Source organism: Coenobita brevimanus, chromosome 93 (genome assembly GCF_032717465.1).
Source record: "Coenobita brevimanus isolate Jiangsu-jjx chromosome 93, ASM3271746v2, whole genome shotgun sequence".
Lineage (NCBI taxonomy): Eukaryota > Metazoa > Arthropoda > Malacostraca > Decapoda > Coenobitidae > Coenobita > Coenobita brevimanus.
The window spans coordinates 63,197,246-63,218,516 of NC_137046.1; the positions used below are offsets into that span (position 1 = coordinate 63,197,246).

Genomic DNA, 21,271 nt, shown 5'->3' on the forward strand with positions numbered 1-21,271 from the left:
GATTCAGGCTACAGTAAAGGTTCTTCTGAGAGGGACAGATATAGCCATCAACATCATCATTAACAAAGGTCCGTCCCGTGTTTAATAAAGCCACATGGTACAGGAACAGTAATAATACAATAATATAACAAAATCGTACTGAAGTAATTAAGCTGCCCACACTAAACAGTATTGCTTTCAGAGTTTTATCATCTCGGATACCTTGGCATTTCTAACTTACCCCCTCTTTTGCCTTGATGCTATCTAGCTATAAATAAACTACTTTCACAGCCGTACGCTTCACCTTGAGAAAACAACAGTTAGAAGCGCTTGAAAGGGAGCACCTGACTGCGACTAAGACGCTCCGGTGACCTTGATCTTTAAGGTTAGAGTCTGAGCGGCTGGAGATTCCAGAATACTTATTCATTCATCATTCATTCCACACATTACACCTCTGAGGTCTCATCTACCTTACTGATGTAAACTATGTCGATATGTACCCCTTCACTCCAGCGATATTTTAAATTTCTTTCCTGCTGTCTCCCAGCAAGAAAGACTCAGAATTAAATAATTTATATGAAGCCATCCCCTGTTCTTTCGCTGATAGAGAGCTTCTAAAATCTGAAAGAAAAAAAAAAAATCAACTTTGTATTGCGGGAATAAAACTGGAAAATGCGTAATCAGCATGGCCTTAAACCGATAAAAATAAAATACATGAAAATATTATGGTGTAATACGCAAAATATATCCCTGATAAGAGGTGTTCCGAGGCCTCCTGCTCACCTTAGTTTGGGAAAAGTTAGGACGTATAGGAAGGAAAAAGCTTCGATTTAAGCCTATTAACTGCACGACGGACTAAAAAAAGACAGTCTATCAATGTATACTAAAGTTCAGTCTTCCCCTAGGGACCCCAGTAGTTGGTTTACATCCAGGTTCCAATTTTTACTTCCAGATGAATAGGGACAAAGGGAAACTATTTATTTTACAATCGTCTTTGGAATGCCTGTAATCGCTAGACGTAATCATCCTGCCTCCCAAATTACCAAATATAGTCAGGAATGAAAAAGAGGGAACATTTATCTACTATCACCATTTCAGGCTTCAAAAATTATCACCAAAAACTGCGAGATATTTAATACCGTCGCCTTTATCATTTTCACAGTTGACCATCAAAGTCTGACTGGAACGATAACCGAAGTCATATACTTCTTACTGCCAGCCGGACATGCTAACTTCTGCTCCACAGGGCCCACTTTCGCTCCCCCACCCCCCCTTGTCCGGTCCTTGACCTATAGTGCTGAGGTCAGAGGCGCAATTTTGCTTAATGAGAGACAGGTAGCACTTCACTTACATGCAAAAAACACTGTAAAAAGCAGCAAAGACTCTTGCATCCGAGACCTTAACTAAATAAAAGGAAGCTCGTAACACTGCTAAACACACCCACAACAGCATCAACATACATGAAATTCGTACGTATACTTTTAAGATAATACTCATCCTTATGCTAACATGAGCTACAATTGCCGTGCCTCCCTTACATGCTGAGTTGTACAGAAACTGGTTAACATTAAATTATTATCTTACTCATGAAGAAGTGCTACAGGAAGGATGCAGAACCCTAGAAATTCTCAATTTCCGCCACTGAGCAGAGCAAAAGAAGCTAAAACGGACGAAAATGGGAGCTAAGTTAAGGAGAAAGAACTATAGCAGGCTGAAAACCAGTGAGGTTGGCTGTGGTCATTCCCAACACTACGATGATATATTACGTATTTTATTCTGGCTCATGAACAGATTTTTATACAAGTTTGAAAGACCTCCAGTACTGAATGGGTTAATAAAGACTGCATCCAGCTTATTCAGTTCCAAAACGACCATAAAAGTAACTAAAGTCGTCTGAAGCTAGCAAATATAAGACAATACTACTGTATGCGTGACTTGATTGAAGGAATTAAATGGGATTAGTATAAAACTTGAACACTTGTGAGCTATAGTTTTGCTCAACCTCTAGCCACGTCCCTGACTGAAAAGAAGTGCCAAGGCGTCACACTGAAAGATGACCTGTTTTTCTAGACGGCACAAGTAACAGTATCACTGTGAACTCGTTCCTCGTTTAATCTCTAATTTCTCCGATTACCACCTAAAAACTGGAGAACAGGGCTTCGTTCCGTGTGATATCTTCATCGCGATTCCCAGCCAGGAGCAAGGGTAGAGGATGAGTCACTCTGTCTTATATTTAGACCTTTTTCAATGCTAACCCCTGTGTGGAGTGCAGTTCTCACTTGTTGTGAGTTCACACACATACGACTCTCTCTTTCAAAGGGTGGAGTCAGGTTTTCATTTCATTAACTCCTCTCCTGTTACTGACTGTCTAACCTCTTCCTATTCGCCAGTGTGCATCTCCCCCCTCTCCACTCTCTCAAGCTGGATCAACGTTGCTGCATTAAAGAGATTACTATTAATGGTTTTTGGCACAGGTTATCTTCGCCATCATGGCCGCCGTGGCCGCCGCCGCCCCCGACTACGGACGACCTCGCTACGACAGTGCGTCCCATGAATCTGGCGAGATCCTCAGGATTGACTTCGATATTCAGGACGACGGAACATACACCCTCGGCGTGGAGACCAGCAACGGCATCGTCGCTTCCCAATCCGGTCAACCCACCGGCCCCGATGACTGTTGCCAAGACTGGATACTTCTCGTAACTATTCAATGCTGGAGTGGCTAGTGTTGTCTAGCGGATTAGAGTGCACGGTACAGACCAAAGGGTACAGTGTTCGATCCCATCTATCGACTAGTGGATGATGTAAGGAATGACATCTACTCACAAAGGGCTACATACTCCACTAACAGCAATCAAAATAAAAGTCCACCCAAAATGGGTGTGCTACTGAGGAATACTGTATCACTGTCTTGCATGCTTGAACACAAGGTACGATTCCTGGGTGACACAAACACACACTTTCCGCCCTACAGCTGGACTGCCCCAGATGGCACCCCCGTCCACGTGAAGTTCGTGGCTGACGAGACCGGCTACCATCCCGAATCTGACCACCTGCCCGTGGCTCCTGAGTTCCCCCACCCAATCCCCGAATTTGTTCTGGCCCAGATCGCTAAAGCAGCAGAGGAGGACCGTCACCGCTCCAGCGAAGAAGTCTCCAGCAGATATGGCCCTCCACACTACAATTAAGTAAATTAGAGTAGTCTGGATACTTAGTCGATGATTATTAATGAGATTCTGTGAGGTGTATGAAACTAGCTAAGTTATTTATTTATATTCGTGCGGCATGCTACTCAGTAAATAAAGATACTGCAAAACACTTCTCGAAAATACTACGACCCTAATAACATTCGTCATCGAGACCTTATGATTAGGAAAGAAAATGTACTACTTGGAGTTATTATTTTTAAAATCAAAGGAACACTCTGCCCCGATAAAAACAAATGAGTGAAATATCAAATACTTTGTTCCAGTTCTTTAACATGTTTTTAAGGAATAGCACTGTATCTTATGACTGATACTAGCAAAGCAAACTCGACTACTGAAAAAGAATAATGGTGAATTAATAACCGGCTTACAGAACGTAAATAAAGTGTTTCAGTTAATAAGAATAAGATTGCATGTTATATGCTGGTGAAGTACCACAAGCTTCAGTTTTTGGTCCCATTCTGTTATTAATTAATATTAATGATACTAACACTAATGATCCAAAATTCACACCCAGCTGACGTTATAGGGAACAAAACATTAGAGTAATGACGGCCATTAGAGAGTTATATGAGACAGGCTAACCTTTATTAACTGAAGATTTGCCTAAGATATTAAAAAGAAAACACACGAACCCAAGTATAGTGCTGAGGTGCATTAGCTCATTTGCATAGATTAAGGTCATAATGGCAGAAGCACATACTTATGAGGCCCTTAGAACATAAGCTATATTTCAATTAGTCACTTGTTGCATTTCAGGTATCACAGTTTTTAATATATTATGTAAATGTTCTATTCTCCTACAACCAGACGACTTTATTCAACGTAGGAATGAACTCTCGTATTGCAGGTTTTAATGAAAGCTATATCCTTCTCCTCTGCTTCGAAAAGTCTCTCAGTTGAATAAAACCACTTGGAAGTGACAGGAATGCAACGAAAATAAATCCTCTGGCTAGGGATTTAAAAGGGATAGGCAAATGAGAGATATGACCTGATGGAGAGAGATGTGGTGTGGAAAAAAAAAAAAAACTAAGTTCATTAGTGCGCATAAAATTATCCAGCGATAACTAGAGTATCTAAGACGTCACTGCATAAAGAATTAACCCCTTCAACACGGTGACTTTATATTTTGCTTTTGCTACCTGCAGATGGTTTTATTCAACGTAGGAAAGACTTCTTGCAACTGAAGAAGTTATAAAGGCTATGCCCAACTATCTTTCCAAAGTTGAATAAAATCGTTTGAAAATATCAATAATAAAATACAAAAGAAAAAAAAAAAGTCCTCTACCTGAAGGATTTAACGAAGACTGTTTCTTGTCTCTTCATTAAGAAGGGTCTTCCCTAAGCTGCATTATTATCGTCTGAAGGCAGCAAGAATAACGGGTGGGGAGAAGGGGGGAGTGGAAACCTTCAAACGCCTTCAACAGGAAAGATCATCTGTCGTTTGAAGGTAGCAGGGATAAACAAAGACGTCGTAGCTAAGGGTTGTGCTGAAGGCTCTTTCTAACCCCTTACTGCAAGGTGTGGTGCTGGAGTTGGTGGCACCAACGTGACCAGGTGGTGAAACAGCCCAGTTATACAAAAATCTGTCTCATCCATGTCCCAACAAAGGAGGATGGTGGACTGCAAAAGAAGCGTAACTCAGTCTGCAGTCCACTGGGTTCACATTCAAATGAGTTTGAGATTAAACTTCTACTACTACTGCTACTACTACTACTACTACTACTACAACGACTCCGAGTAGTGACTGCTAAGTTGTAATTTATCTTCATAATTTAGTAGGACTGTGTATGACTGACCACAGTACGACGAGTCATTGCAAAGTTGAGTTACCGGTTTACTGTCTGGCCGTATAATGAAAAAATGACATTGCACTGCCTCACTAATGGAATCTTTCATATTCTAAATACCACAGAATAACAGTACCAGGAACAATGCAAAAAATGTGTCGCCGCATAAAAGGTGCTAAAGAAGACTAATGAGGTGGTATGGATGTGGGACAGTTAAAAATATACAGTAGTTGTCGGAATAGATGTTGATGGCAGGAATGAGGGGGAGACCAAGAATAAGAAGGAAGAAGAACAAGGCTTAATATATAACCTACCGACTGTACACTACAAGGGTCATTAAAGCATTTTTTTTTTCATTATCTTCTCCTACAACACGATTCGCGGCAGTCGTCTTACATCTAGGTCCCCAACTGCACCGCTGGGTGAAAAGGAACGCAGGGAAAAATCATGATAAAGCAACAGAGAACATGATAAATGAGGCTTAGACAAATGGGAAGAAGTGGTGATGAGTTGGTTACTGATAACGTGCTTAATCCCCAGTCCTCCTCAATTATCCCTTTCTGACGTATAACCTGTTTTACTGAATAATTCTTGCTGCCTCCAGACCATTTTAGTAAACATTTGGGAGACATCATGTAGCAAAGAGGTTGAGTTACATCTAATCTCCCCAGCTTGAAAAGTTTCTCCTGAACTTAATAATAATAATAATAATAATATTAATAATAGCAATAATAATCTGTCACCGCACTGAAGGGATGAAGGGTGTTTTATAGTACCTCTTCCTAACCAGTTCATTTCTGTATCTGATTCGTTAATATATTCTTGCCCGCTGTTTATGCAGTCACTATCGATATGAGGGAGATATGATTAACAAATAAAAGAATATCACTCTGCACTACAAAAAATAATTTGCAAAAGGAGAGATGCAACGAAGACTCCTAAGCTTATGAAAATACAGATTTTGGCGATATTTTTGTGGAGGTCACGCTGGATGAACTTTGGAACTGGACATTTAATAGAAGGCAAAAATTGATAGATATTTGCCTAGGTACACCCTCTGGACATCCACAGTTCATTTTAGGTGTAAAGCACATGACGTACTTTGTCTACCTTTTTTCTTCTTTCGGCGTTACAATGGCCATTGCTCGCAAACTGCTTGCTTGCCTCTCTCATCCATGAGGGCGGGCGCACAGTACCCGTCTAGCAACGTATTCTTACCCTTTTTCTGTCCAGCTCTTCAATGCTAGAGTTAATCGGTACCCTCGGCTCTTCATGCACGTTCAGTAACAGATCAGCTCGGGCACTATCTTCCCCTTTCCGTCTTTCCTACTATCTATGACTTACATTCTTTAAAACGCATGAGTCCATGCATCTCAAAGTGAACAGATAATGAATGAGGCTTTTTTTTTTTTTTGTTAAATTTTCTTTGGAAGCGACAAATTTGAAGACTCCTAACTTCTGAAACTTTCTTTTTTCAGTAAAACATAGGAAAGTGCATAAAGTACCCATAATAGGTCGCCCAAGTGGCAGGCAATGCCTTACTGGAAATAATGAACCAAATTTTCGGTGACAAGAGGCTAGCTGAACAAGACTGCTTCTCGGTAGTCTGTATACATTAGCCAAATAAGCTGTGTTCTAAATCAGTTGATCTGTACATAATCAGAACTGGAGCGCACTAACCTGACTCCAAGCAGAACTGCCCTTGATCTACAACCTTACGGAGGTCAAGGGTGAGACAAATAATAGTCATGCCGGCCAACCATCAAAAGCAGAAAAAGTGGAAGACATCTGGGGCGGTGTTTATAAAGATTCATAGCCAGATCCTACGACAAACACGTCTCAGTAACAGCTTTGTCAGGAATAACATTGTTTAATCAGAGGTTACACTTCGATTTCACCTTTCGTTTATTTGGAAAGTGTTTGGGAGCTCAATAAATCAAGATAAATGCAAACACTAGCACACTTATACATAACCTAGGCTAATGGGATTTTATAAATACGGTCACTGATGCAGAGGCTGGCTGGCAACTGAAACTAGCCAGATATAAAAGTCGGTCCGAGACGCTAAGCCTCACAACATATTTGGGTGATTTGCTCGTCGCATCCTCACACCACCAACACCACCGAGCAACATGAAATTTGTGAGTGACGCATTTTGATCTTCGGTTGTTGAATGATGTGGCATACCTATAAGCTAAGGTGTATTTTATATATATATATATATATATATATATATATATATATATATATATATATATATATATATATATATATATATATATATATATATATATATATACGGCATATTTAGATAGAAACATAGATAGACAGATAGACTGACAGACAGATTTCGTACAGGTGGTATCACGGGCGAAATTTCGTTGAGAATCCCCAGCCTTCATCTTATCTTTGTCTTTTAAAGCCCTCATTATCTCATATAAAGGTAAATTTTATATTATTCAACATCCATCGGCTGGCACGCAAGTATCGGCGAAGTGTTAATAACGATAGTACAAGAGGAAACCAAAAGCCACGACGCTGTAACGTATGGTAACATAAGCTAATTTGTGTACAGGTAATCGTCCCGATACCTGTAATGGAATGGTTGTTTTGTTTAGATTATGTGAGGGCAAAATGATGCCAGTATTAACACAAACTCCTTTAACTCAGTCTCAGCTGAATATAATCGTTTGGTGTTCATTATTAGTAGAATACACACGTTACCTCAATCAGGTTAGTGGGTAATGGTACTTGTATTAATACGACGAAGCTCCTACCACTCACTCTCAACTGAGGAGATTCGCTAGCGTTAACTGTAATAGCCTGCATGTACTATACTCGTACATGAGTTGTCCTGAAAGACGGCGTAATGGTGGTAGTATTAACATGCTACGGTTCCTACGACTCATCCTCATGTGAAAACATTAGTTTTGCGTTACCTGACTGAGAATACCCCTTCATGTCTCGACCCTGTGAGACTGACGTTCATGATTCTTTTTATAGGTGATCATCGCCGTTCTGGCCGCCGTGGCAGCCGCCGCCCCCGACCACGGTGCCCGACCTCAATACGGCACCTACGGCAGCGAGTCCAGTGAATCGGGCGAGATCCTCAGGCACGACTTCGATATTCAGGACGACGGAACTTACACCCTCGGCGTGGAGACCAGCAACGGCATTGTTGTCTCCCAGTCTGGCGACCCAAGCGGCCCAGAAGGCTCAGTTGTCAAGAGTGGATCTTTCTCGTGAGTGTCTGTCTTATTTTTTACCATATGTCAATATGTTTTATGGCTGGCCAAAGCCTGGTTCTATTGTCTCTTTTCCTCTAACTCAGTAGCAGGGAAAAAAAAAAAATTCGGCTCTATATCACTACCATTGTACTTCCTTGTTAGTACCATCATACATTAGTGACAGTTTCATGTTAAAGTTCAGATTTGAAGATGGGCTTAAAGTCACAGCAATTTTAGGGTAGGTTCAATTGGACATAAAAATTGTATTGTGTTCTTAACAAATATTATTGATTAGGTATGCAGAAGTATTTAATCATTCCATTTAACATGCTCTTCCTTCCCTGCAGCTGGACTTCCCCTGACGGCACTCCCGTCCATGTGAGGTTCGTAGCTGACGAGAACGGCTACCAGCCTGAGTCTGACCTCCTGCCTGTGGCTCCTGAGTTCCCCCACCCAATCCCCGACTTCGTGCTGGCCCAGATCGCTAAGGCCGCGGAGGAGGACCGTCAACGCTCCAGGGAAAGTCCATCTGGCAGCTACGGGGCTCCACGATATGACTAAGTTACTGTTTATGACTGGGAACCTGAACTGTTGATCCTCTAGGAAAGTCTGTGCAATGTGTGACTGGGATTATATTAATAAATTATTTGTGTGTGTGTTGTGAATAAATATACTGAAAACTTCACATTATTTTTTCAATGTGATCCGGTGGAAACCTATTGTCCTTCAAATATCACATTAAAAGAGAAGCAGGCTTAGCTTGATCCCTATTGGCTGCATAAGAGATGTTAAAACAGATTATAAATTTTTGCTAAGTCTGACTCTACTCCTGGAACAAAATCTACAATGGCAAATGTTACATCTAGGTTTCCAATTACATTACTGGGGAACTGGGGCTTAAAAAAAAAAAAAAATCCACCAGCTATCCACGGCCGCAAATTGACGTCGGGTCCTTTCATTAGCGAGGTGGACGTGCTACTCAGTGTACAGTGGTCGCCAAAAATCTTGTCACCTCTCCTGCTTTTCTCTCCATGTACTTGGAAAACCACGTGGTGAATCCGAAACAGCCAACACCAAGGGCTTTCTTGCATCACAGATCAGTGTCGTCAGTATCAGTTGCCGAGGATTCGCCACACTGATTTTTAAAGTTCAAGGAAAGAAAAACAGGAGAGGAGACAGAACTTTTGATGCTGCCTGTACCACTTGCTCCCATTGCCTGAAAACAACCCTCAGGACCCTTTCTTACTGGGTCAGCGTTCTAACTGTCATAGAAGACCTCGCATGGCCTTTTTTAGCGATTTATTTAGCATATTACCTCAACATTCTCTTGCCTGTCATTTACAGCACGTATTACCGACACAGTCTGCCTATGGAACATACAAGAGGATACTGAGGTGTAATGTGCAGATTAGGCCGCTAGGGGAGAGGTGCTACGAAATCTTCGATACCATTTAGAATTCGGTTTTATATCCGTATTTACATAACATCACGGTCACAGGCCTTATGTCACCTGCAACTTTAACCTCACAGGGAACTGTTAATATTATGAGAAGGATGAATGCTTTAATTCCTTCCCCATTTGGCTATTTTTTTTTTTTTTTCCGCTGCTGCCTCCAGCTGATTATATTCAGCTTAGAAACTCTGTAGCGGGAAGGTAAATCCCCTGAATCTAAGTAAGGTTCATTTTGTTTTTGTTTTTAGCTACTTACAGACGATTTTTCATAAATCAGGGAAAGCCGCTCGTATCTAAAGGGTCTGTCAAGGCTAACCCTTCTAGGTTTGTGCTTAATAAAATCTTTAGCAGACGACAAGAATGGAAAAAAAAAAAAAATCCGTAGGTTTGGTGAGTCACTGGACGCTGTATATGACTCCTCCAATTCAAACAAAATATCTCCGAAGCTGATTATATTACCCGGAGATAACAACATTCATAACAGGCATCGCCGTATTCAAGAGGCTAATTCTCTTCGACAAGGAGAGTATGTTCTCACCCATGTTTGTTTGTGTGTCTGTTAGCAGGATTATTCAAAAACTAAACGAGAGTTCTGGACCAAATTTGGTGGGCAGACAGCCTATGTCCCTGAAAAATCGACTAACTTTTTCAACGGATCCAGATCGTATTGTTTGTCTGTTATCAGGATTACTCAAAAACTAGAAGAGAGATTTGGACCAAATTTCGTGGGTACATAGCTCATGTCCCAGTGAACAATCTATTAACTTTTGGGACCGAACTGGATCGATTTACAGATTCTGGATCCGGAAACACTTTTTGCGAATTCCTAATCAGTGATGAGAAAACCTTAAGAATAGTTTGGAAATTCCGCTGCCCTTGTCGGAGAGATGCGCTCCACTGAGTGCCCCTCTGGTTATGACTGTATCTGACCTCTTTAATTAGCAAGTCCCTCTTCACGTGAAAAGAAATCTGTTAGGAAATAGCACGAATAAACTGGTAAGGAAGAGATACTGAGAATCCTCCTTTACCGATGAGAATGCCATCCCCCATGAATGAAGTGATATTGATGGTCACATAGGAGAGTTCAGGGTACTTTTTATTCAGCGACTTACTCTGCCTACTTTATCTTAACAATTTCCTGTGTCTTATATCGTTTCAGTATCGACAAGTTTGTATCAATGCCACACAAGGATACTGAACTATATCGTGTAGAATGAATCGCCCAAGATGAGGTGTTGTGAAATCTCTAAACTTACGTATAAAGTGACACTATGGTGTGGTCGCGTTCCACTGCGTAACTGACAGGGAAAAAACCCAATAAACATTCTCCGAGAATACGATACGCAATAGTCAGTTCCAATTTCAGTTAAGCTGCTAACAATGGTTCAGTGACCCGAGTCTGTTCTGAATGTGTGGACTGCAAACTTAAGCTGCCCTTCTGCGGTCCACTATCCTCCTTTCTGGGGATAGGGAAGTAGTTAAGGGAATTATGCAACAGGTAATGGAGCCGCTTGGTTATACAGTGCCACCACATGAAGGCATCCATCAAGGTTTACCAGAGAATCGGCTCCATTTCTTCCTTCTGTTCAGCTTATAGATGTTATCCCCTTCATTCCGATGAATTTATTTCTTTAATTTTTGAACCATCAAACGACTTTGCTCACCTTCGGAGAGACTTATCAAACTGGAGGTGTTAAATATGGCCTTCATTAATCTCTTTACTTCCCAGTTGTTTTTTCGAACTGAATGAAATCGTTTGGTAACAGCAAAGAATGAAACAAAAACTAACTCATCGGAGGGAAGCGCTTAATAATCTTTCTACATAATCGCGTCACTCTGACTATCGTTTCCTTTTTTGACACATATTGTAAACTACCTGATAAATACTGACAAGGCCAAATTGCGGGTCAGATGCAGGTTAGATTACCTGGCTAACCTTTCTGTGATACTGTTACACTAGGAAATATGCTGTTAAAGGGTTAAAAACTTATTAATTTTTAGTAATATTGTATCCAAATGAAAAAGCAGTCCGTATAAATACAGAGTAACCCAAAACTATGCTATGTAATTCATACATTCAAGACGAAGGACCTATGCACGCTCCCTTGAACTGCATTACATGAATATCCCCCAGCCTACCCAAAGATATGAATTCCAATGGACCACATGGGGTAGGTGCATCTTAACCAGTAGACCTATAAATGTTCAATTGTTGGATGTGTGGTTACTACCCAGCGTACAGAATGCCATCCTGGGCTGCAAGAAATGCCGCTCTCTGTAGAATCACCTGAAGGTAGCACAATATTCAGCCAGTGGATGCTGGGGAACAATATTGCTCTTCGGGAATTTTAAAAAGTCAATTTGCCGATTTTTTCGAGCCGAGCTTCCTGTGACGGTGTGAATGAACCTAGCGTAAGGACATTTACACTTCAATTAACATAAATCATATTTTCCGAGGATGGAAGGATTTTACATATACAGTGGCAACGAAGGGTAGTATAGCTAAATAAAAAATATTTCGAGAACCGGAGACCTCCTGGTGATGCATATTAAAAGAACGGAAAAATCTAAATATATCTTTACTCACAGTTCACAAATAAATAAATCATGTACAATACCACAGACATACGCCATACAGACACACCTAGAAAATCAACAGTTCAGGTTCCCTATTACTCTCAATTGTTTAATCGTATCGTGGAGTTCCGTAACTGCCAGAGGGACGTTCCCTGGAGCGGTGACTGTCCTCCTCCGCTGCCTTAGCGATCTGTTCCAGCACGAAGTCGGGAATTGGGTGGGGGAACTCGGGAGCTACGGGCAGGAGGTCAGACTCAGGCTGGTAGCCGTTCTCGTCAGCCACGAACGTCACGCGGACGGGAGTGCCGTCAGGGGCAGTCCAGCTGTAGAGAGTGGAGGGCATGTTACTTTTAACCCTGATCATTTGCCAACAGATGTATACGAGTATTCTGTCCACTTTACCTTGACTTAAATTTTTATTGAATGCTTAGCTGCATCAAGATTCTTACGTTAGAAAATTATGTGGGTCAGGAAGAAGTTTTGTGGAAAGATGTAGAACCATATTATAGTCTTTTTTTTTTCTGCCATTGTGCTAAGGGAAAAGGCTCATGAGACTGGCTTTGACTACCCGTGCTATATGCTGACATAAGTAAAACAGACACTCACGAGAAGGATCCACTCTTGACAACAGAGCCTTCAGGGCCACTTGGGTCGCCGGACTGGGAGACGACGATGCCGTTGCTGGTCTCCACGCCGAGGGTGTAAGTTCCGTCGTCCTGAATATCGAAGTCGTGTGTGAGGATCTCGCCTGATTCACTGGACGAGCTGTCGTAGCTACCGTAGCGAGGTCGAGCTCCGTGGTCGGGGGCGGCGGCGGCCACGGCGACCAGGGCAGCGATAATCACCTGAATATAGACCCGCTGAAATATACTTCACTTACTAGCACTCGAAAATTTAATAGATATGCTGTAGGAATATGGAAGTTTGGATCAACACCGAATCTTTTTACACTGAATGGAACACTTCATTTTCACTCGCATATTCGAATGCAGTCACTCATGCTGTTATTAATGTTGTAGCCCAGATTCCTCTGGATGCAAACACGGTGAACTAAAGGATTGAGTTGCTGATCTCTTTTTCGGTCCACCGTCTTTCTTTTGGGGATAAGGAGGGAGCTGAGGGATGTTTGTACAACATGGCAGCAAAGCCGCCTCGATAATGTATATCTGTGCCACTATGGGAAAATGTCCCTCTCCAGCACCACAGTTAATCATGAAAATTATAAATAAGTGGATATGTTATAGGTACTTGGAGTTCCGATTCATCACCATATTCTAATAAGACATACACGGAGAGAAATATGTCAGTCTAACCCTTATCACTAGCATGATGTCATTTTCTAGTTTATTCTTGCTACCTTCAGGCTATATCACTCACTTCAGGAGAACCCTCTGATACTGAATGGAGGATGTACCCAACCCCTTCAGTTTGAAAATATTCTATTTTAAGCTAACTCAAACCATCCGGCACTAGTAAGAATTAACTAGGCTACTAATGACGTCTTCGAGTTGTAGATACTACACAGAGCTTCGAAACATCAATGGATCGCAGTATAGCTAATGCTCAATGGTACAATCCAGCTTCATCCATATTACTTGATATAGTATGTTATGATATTCACATAAACAGACTACTTTACCTAAGGTACCACGTACAAACTTCATGATGCTCTGTGTGTTGGTGTGTGTGTGTCGGTGGCAGTGTGAACCACCTTATATATCGGCCTAGCGCCACGCTTCCAGACGTCAACATAATTGCAACTTTTTGCTGACCATTGTGTCGTTGTACAGTACCTGCCAATTCGACAACTTGACTCTAGAGATCAAGGTTAGCTCATCTTGAGTGTCACCGGTGCTCTCACTAACTTGTACATAAGTAAAGTGATCTTTATATATTGTTTAACTGATCATTTGAGAATATTCTTAGTGTGTGATTCTGATTTGCATAATCCGTAGCTCAGTGTTTTAATGTGTGGCAAGATAGCCTCGACTTGGTACAATCTGGCTAGTTATCTGTAATTATTCTTTTGCTTTAGAACACCCATTTATTTAATAACAGGAGTGATATCTGCTGCAAGGTGTAACTGAAGCCTTATGATAGTAGTTATTACGTGGCACTTACGTCAAGACACTTCAGGTTTGAAAATCATGCCATTGGCCGTGCACAGCTCTGTCTGCCAGAGCACTGTAGCAAGCATGATACTTGCAACATACTTGGCGCCTGATTTCCTATAACTGTAACTTTAACTGTAACAACTTTCACGACCAGTGTAATGACCAACTACCATATCTACTGTTTGAACAATTCACATTACTGTGAAATTTGGTTTAATTTTACATCACCAACAGTTACTATAACAACAACTACACCAACAACAACAGTAAGGTTAACAACAACAATAATTACAGTAGTAGTAGCAGGAGGAGGAGGAGGAGAGGAAGCAGTAGTTGTAATTATGATGATGATGATGATGATGATAATGATGGTGATGATGCTGATGATGATGACGATGATGATGATTATTAATAATAATAATAATAATAATAATGCAACTACCAAACCGCTCGTACATATCAAGATTAAGAAAGCTTAAGGAGCTTGGAAATACAAAAATCACATGTAATTGTTATAATTCTATATACGTGTGGAACGCAAGAGGAATATTACTGCTGTGTGAGGATGCCTTCTTTACCATCCTTTTATTAAATTCACAGTATATTAAAAAAGGCATACCTATTAAAACGTCAATGGTACTTTTGTATTCGGTATGCAAGTTCCATCAATTCACAGAACCATTTCAGCGGAAAAAGTATGATATTTTGGAGAATATATCTCACTGAAAACAATGATTGACTTTATCTATTTATCCACCTATCTGTCTATCTGTGAAATAAATTTTACTCTAAATAACGTTCAAAAAATTCTTTATACATGCAGTGGACTTTGATGTATCAGTTTACTTATAATACTGAAAGTAAAATCTTCGTCTGCTGGTTTTAGCCCCCTTGATCCGGTGACGCATTTCTACTCTATTTGTTGTCTCAAAACGTTTATATTCATTGGATAGACTCTTAGGACTAGAGGGGGGAAGGGGTAGATAAAACCATCATCAGCTACACATGTGCCAAAGGATTTTCCCAAATTGAAGAAAATCGTCTGGTGGTAACCTTATTAAAGACGTCATTGTGGATAAGCGGTTTACTCTTGGAGGACACAGTAGTACTTCTAAGCCAGACGATATCGTTTTGTGTGGCGATTTCCACCTTATTCCCCAAGAAGGGAATGGAGGACCGCCGGAGGGCAGATTCAGCCAACAATACACCGAGTTCATATTTCAGATGAACCTGGTGGTACAATAATTCCTAGTACCGTTAATAAGAGACTGTTCCTATTTAAACAGCAGGAGTAAACTACGAAGGATGTAGTTTAGGTCCCAGGGATCAGGTAGTAAACGGCTGATCCAGGACAATAAATATTCAGTAATAAGTGGCCAAATTATACTCGTCGCGCGTTTACTCTAACTTGACAAAGACTCCTAACCCCCATCTGCTAAGTTGATGGCCAAGTGAAGCCAGACTGAAGGGTCGATTTAATTAACAAAAGAGACTAATTCCTTCGTCATAAGTAAGGCTCATCGAATTTCATGCAACTACAACATAGTATCCAAGTTTAAGGAGAGGTCCAGTTCCGTCAGATGAAAACAAGCGGACTGTGGTAGAAGATATCATGACATACTTTAAGACATTGGCTTGACGGATGATGCAAATTATAATCACACACTACAAAGTTACGCGCAGGATCGTTTCAATTAAACCCAACACCAATGACACAAGATGAGCCGACCTTGATCTGGTGAGTCAAGAGGTCGTGCTGGCAGGTACAAAGATTAACGATGTAGTGTCCAGCAAAAAGTTGTAAATAATTGCTAGGTTGACGGCTGGACACGTGGGGCTAGGCCGATGTATATAAAAGCTGGATCACAAGTGCTACTGACACACACACACCTACCAGCAGCTCAAGTGCAACATGAAGTTTGTACGTTGTTCCTTTGAGCTTGTCTTGTGAATATCATGAATTACGGCATATCCTTAAGTACAAGTGGAAATTGGTGCCTGAGAGGGATGCCTTCACATGATGGAACTGCTATAACTGGGCGGCTTCACTGCTTGGTTATACAAAGGTTCCTCATTCCTTTCCCTATCCCATGAAAGAAGCGTGGTGCCCTACAGGATACAGACGACTTAAGCCTACAGCCCACAGGGTTTACATCTAGATGAATCGGGGGCTGCAGCTGCTTACAGCTACCACTCTGAGTGGAAATCACGTGCTGCACTGAGTAAATGTATTCGTATATCGTGATAATTCGAAGGTCCATATATATAAAAATTAATTTGTTTACCCATATCACGGTCATCTGTATCCTGTAATACGGATGAAACTAAGGGTTCTTCAATGAGTGCATATCATATTAAGATCTGGGGATAATTCAAAATTTAAAACTACATATACCTAAAGAATTCCTGTGCTAATGTAATTTCAACCAAACTTGGTCCAGATTTTTGGTCTTACGTGGTTTATTTCACGTAACTCAATGACAGAAAAAGATAAGGCTATGGCTCGAAATGCTTTTCACAGCACACCTTAGCGACAAGCAACACAATCTACCATTAATCAATTGTTACAGCTGGGCATTCAAAATAGAGGCATGGCAGCTATAGGTCAATTTATGATGTGATTAAAGTGGCTGAAGTATGTGTCATCTGGTTTGTGTACAGCTGATTATCGCCGTTGTGGCTGCCGTGGCCTCCGCCGCCCCCGACCACGGTGCCCGACCTCAATACGGCGTCTACGGCAGCGAGTCCAGTGAATCGGGCGAGATCCTCAGGCACGACTTTGATATTCAGGACGACGGAACTTACACCCTCGGCGTGGAGACCAGCAACGGCATTGTTGTCTCCCAGTCCGGCGACCCAAGTGGCCCTGAAGGCTCTGTTGTCAAGAGTGGATCCTTCTCGTGAGTGTCTCTCTCAGGTTATAAGTATTGTTAGCTTTAACACCTGTTAGGGATGTGAGATGGAATCGGGATTTGAATATTGTGTGCATGACTGTGTAGGTCATTTTCCTGGGCATGGTGCTGAAAGTTTTGCCACTTTTGCACATCTTTCCTTGTTTCTTGGCACCAGATCTCCGCAACTTTAAATGATTATAGTTAATACTCTTGGTCTGGTGTTCTGGTGTACTAACAGCCTTTCTCCTAACAGCTGGACTGCCCCTGACGGAACTCCCGTCCACGTAAGCTTTGTTGCTGACGAGAACGGCTACCAACCTGAGTCTGACCTCCTGCCCGTGGCTCCCGAGTTCCCCCACCCAATCCCCGACTTCGTGCTGGCCCAAATCGCTAAGGCTGCGGAGGAAGACCGTCACAGCTCAAGCGAACGTCCCTCTGCCAGCTACGGTCTTCCACGTTATGACTAATCTTTCAAACACTACCTCGGTGGCATGGTGGTAATAGTCTCGGCTCAGTGAAAGAACATGTGTTTATGAATTACGGTTCCAATCAAAGATGGGCCCAGAGTTTTCTTTTTTCTACCACGTGAATGGCGCCACGGACGTAGAATGGTATCCCGCAAGTTAAATTACCTTGACTACGATAGCCTAGCCTCTTGCCCTCATACACCCAGGGTGTAGGTTCTGAAAGGGGTAATATAAGATTTTCTGTTACCTTTTTCTCAATTGGAAATATCTAATCACTGACTTATACTGAATGGTTATATAGTACAATGTATAAATGTATGTATTTATTGAATAATTTATAAAAACAATAAAAATGCTCATGATTACACTGCCTTTCTTGTACACTTTCAGTCAGTATTAAGTTTCACATTGGAAGACATTTAGACAATAATACAGGAGAATAATCATGACAAATATGGGCCAATTTAATTGTTATTAGGCAACTAAAAATGCAGAAAAAAACATTACTCTGCGACACAACTCACGGTTTACCAGTCACATTTTAACTTTAGACTTTCCATGACATTACCTATGGATATGAAGTGCACATTTAGTTGTGGTGCGACCAGAGGGAGGGCTGGGGTGGAACTAGCCGATTCTGAAATATGGCTAGTCATCCCACATTTCCAAGGAAATACCCCCAGACCCTTAATAAGTTCTCTGTGGGCCATCCCATAATCAGGTTTGGCCACCCTTCAATCATCCCATGTTTCAAATCCTAGAGAACGGTCAAAGGTCATGGTAACACGACGTGATCAACTGAAACATTTTTATCATCACGATTAAATTTTGTGGAAGGGTTCAGGGTAAGGCAAGGATAAAGGTATTCAATTTTGAGAGGAGTTAGTTAAATGCTAAGGTCCCAGGTAGGGGTCAAATGTCAAGGTCACAGGGCTAAGCCAACTGAAGCAGTTTTGATCCGAGCTGGACCAAACCTAATTTAATGCTCACACACGAATGAAGTTATTCGATTTTAAGAGCGAAACGATATAAGGTCAAGGTCACAGGTCAAACTCATATTTTCGGTCGTCCACCAATTCCGTGGGGGGGGGGGGACGGGTACTGCACTCTCTGTGTGCATATAATGGAATATAGTTTACTGTCATTGTGGCTATACTCTCGTTATTCTAATTTGGCCTAAAACTGCAACGTCTCTCTTGAATGCTTTGGAAATTACGTGCCGCCGTAGTGTTGTCGTTTTTGTCACTGAGCCATGCGAAGCAAGTTGCAAAAGGATACGAGTCTGAGCCAACTTATGGTGAGAGAACGATGTTGTAACAAAACCTGTTAAAGCGTCTCAATCCGTTATTTATGATGACATCTTTATAATTTTTTTTTAACTACTACCAAGAGAGTGATGTATTAGTTTCGGGGCTAATGAAGCTTGAATCTTATCTTTTAGGTTTTGAAATGTCTATTTTAAGGCAAGAAAATCGGTTGTAGATAGTAATATTAAGATGTTATTTTTTGTGCAAAAAAACCCAATGGCTAAAAGCCCCCAAAACAAAGCTGATCTTTCGAAGAAAACCTAATGAGGGAAAGAACTAATATCGCTGGTCGCCCTAGACTGCAAGTACACCTTTTGAAAATTTTGCTGTCAAATACATACAGCTTTAGACAAAACTACTGTTTTTCTGGATTTAATGGCTGTTCTGGGAAAGTAACTAACTAGAGATAACCTTGAAGAGGCTATGTGTGGCATTCTCCTCCATTACTACTCTCGTTCAATAGACACTAAATTAAATGCATGGCGATGACATATATAATTTACCCTCTCAATCTTCACGGAATTGTATTCAGATCAAAGTAGACATTTTAGATTAAAGGTTTTATATACAGGTAGTCTTCATTAACACATTCTCTATCAGTTTGTTCTAAACTGAATAAAATCGTCTGCAGATAAAGATCAAAGACTTTTAGGTTGTACCCTTACACTGAATAGAATCGTCTAGAGACTGTGAGAATAAATTTAGAAAAGGAGGTCATCTGATTAAAAAGATTCAAATAACACGCGACAAAGTTTTCTTGTGAGGGGTGGGGGAATCAATTAGAGCCAAGTGCGTGTTGGAATGAGCGCCTGTGACCGCCAAGATAGGTTGATCTTGATCTGGAGTGCGAAGTAGCTGGAGTGGCAAGAATGGCGATTAAAGACGCAGTGTTGTGCAAAAACCTGGAAATAATTGCTGTGTTGACAGCAGGACACGTGATGCCAGGCCGATATATAAGGTGATTCACTACTGCCACTGACACACTCATTAGCAGCACAGAACAACATGAAGTTTGTACGTGGTACCTCAGAGCTTAGACGAGTGAATATCCTATACTCTTTTCACTTAATCTCGACTAAAATTGCCGTTCCTCTATTTTGAATTTTAAGTACCATCGATAAAACAACATTACTTTAGAAGATAATACTGTTCACAAAAAAAAAAAAAGCTAAGAAGATGAAGTACATACGTCGCATTATCTTTTTCAACCACTAAGCCACGTGAAATAACCTGCATAATTATAAACTGGCTCAAGTTAAGACGAAAAGAGTATAGTTAACGATGTCTTAAAGTAAGGGAGAGCTGAAAGTTTCATACAGTATAATGTAATACAAGAACAGGCCTATTTGGGCAGGTTTGTCCTCACTTCGGTTGGGGGTTGGTTGGTTCCGAGCCTTTGGCAAATGTTTTTTTGGAAAATCAGCAACGACTCCACCTTTATTTGCGGTTTTACAGGACAGACGTTCCTACGACAGTTCGCCCTATTACAGGACGTTCCTATTTCTCCACGATACGATTTAGTTTGATAGATAAAAGCTCTTGGTCCTTGTTGGCTGATGACATGTTCAGCGTTTGATTGAATTATCTGAGTTCTTTATTATCTAGGGTTTGTTTTAAATAAATATAACAGAGTCAGATTAAAAATCAATGGCCAGCAGTATGAAGAAACCTTTGCATTCTTCAATTCACTGACGCATATTCTAGTTTGTTCTTGGTTTCTTAAGACGATTATTTTGAACTTTCTACAATACTTCACCAGTGTACAGCTTAATGAAAGCAATATTTAACCCCTCCAGTTCGAAAAGTCTCTCGATTTGAATATCGTCTACAGATTTAAGAATGAACTAAAATATACGGCACGGGCTTGAAGAGGTTCAACAGTATTGTGATGATCTTCAAAAGTAGCAGCGTTTCCAACGTCTCCTCCTCACTCATAAATCTTTTTAACTGTTCCTATCACTCGAAAGGAGGATGTTGGCCTGCCGGAGAATGACAACTTCAGGCTGCAGTCCACAGGGTTCACGTCCAGATGTGCCTGGGGACACAACAACAACAACAACAACAACAAAACGACTTTCTTAGCATCCTTTCTTCTTAACTATATTGTCTAAGCAAACTCCATTCTACCCTGCAAGTTACAGGTTTCTGTACTCCACGTCTTTCACAGTCTCCACAGTCTTATCCTATTTAGCCTAAATCTATTCTTGACAATCCCACTTCCACTGCTCTCATTCTGCTCATAAACCCCTTGAATCTG

At 41.1% G+C, this 21,271-nt stretch overlaps 4 pseudogenes; 3 read left to right on the forward strand and 1 right to left on the reverse strand.

The window, feature by feature from the left end:
* Positions 1 to 1,439: 1,439 nt before the first annotated feature.
* On the forward strand, positions 1,440 to 3,167 carry LOC145412466 (cuticle protein CP14.6-like; annotated as a pseudogene).
* Positions 3,168 to 7,083: 3,916 nt separating this feature from the next.
* On the forward strand, positions 7,084 to 8,763 carry LOC145412467 (cuticle protein AMP1A pseudogene; annotated as a pseudogene).
* A 3,578-nt stretch (positions 8,764 to 12,341) lies between these two features.
* LOC145412468 (cuticle protein AMP1A pseudogene) lies at positions 12,342 to 13,896 on the reverse strand (annotated as a pseudogene).
* Positions 13,897 to 16,258: 2,362 nt separating this feature from the next.
* On the forward strand, positions 16,259 to 17,707 carry LOC145412469 (cuticle protein AMP1A pseudogene; annotated as a pseudogene).
* The last annotated feature ends 3,564 nt before the right edge of the window (positions 17,708 to 21,271 follow it).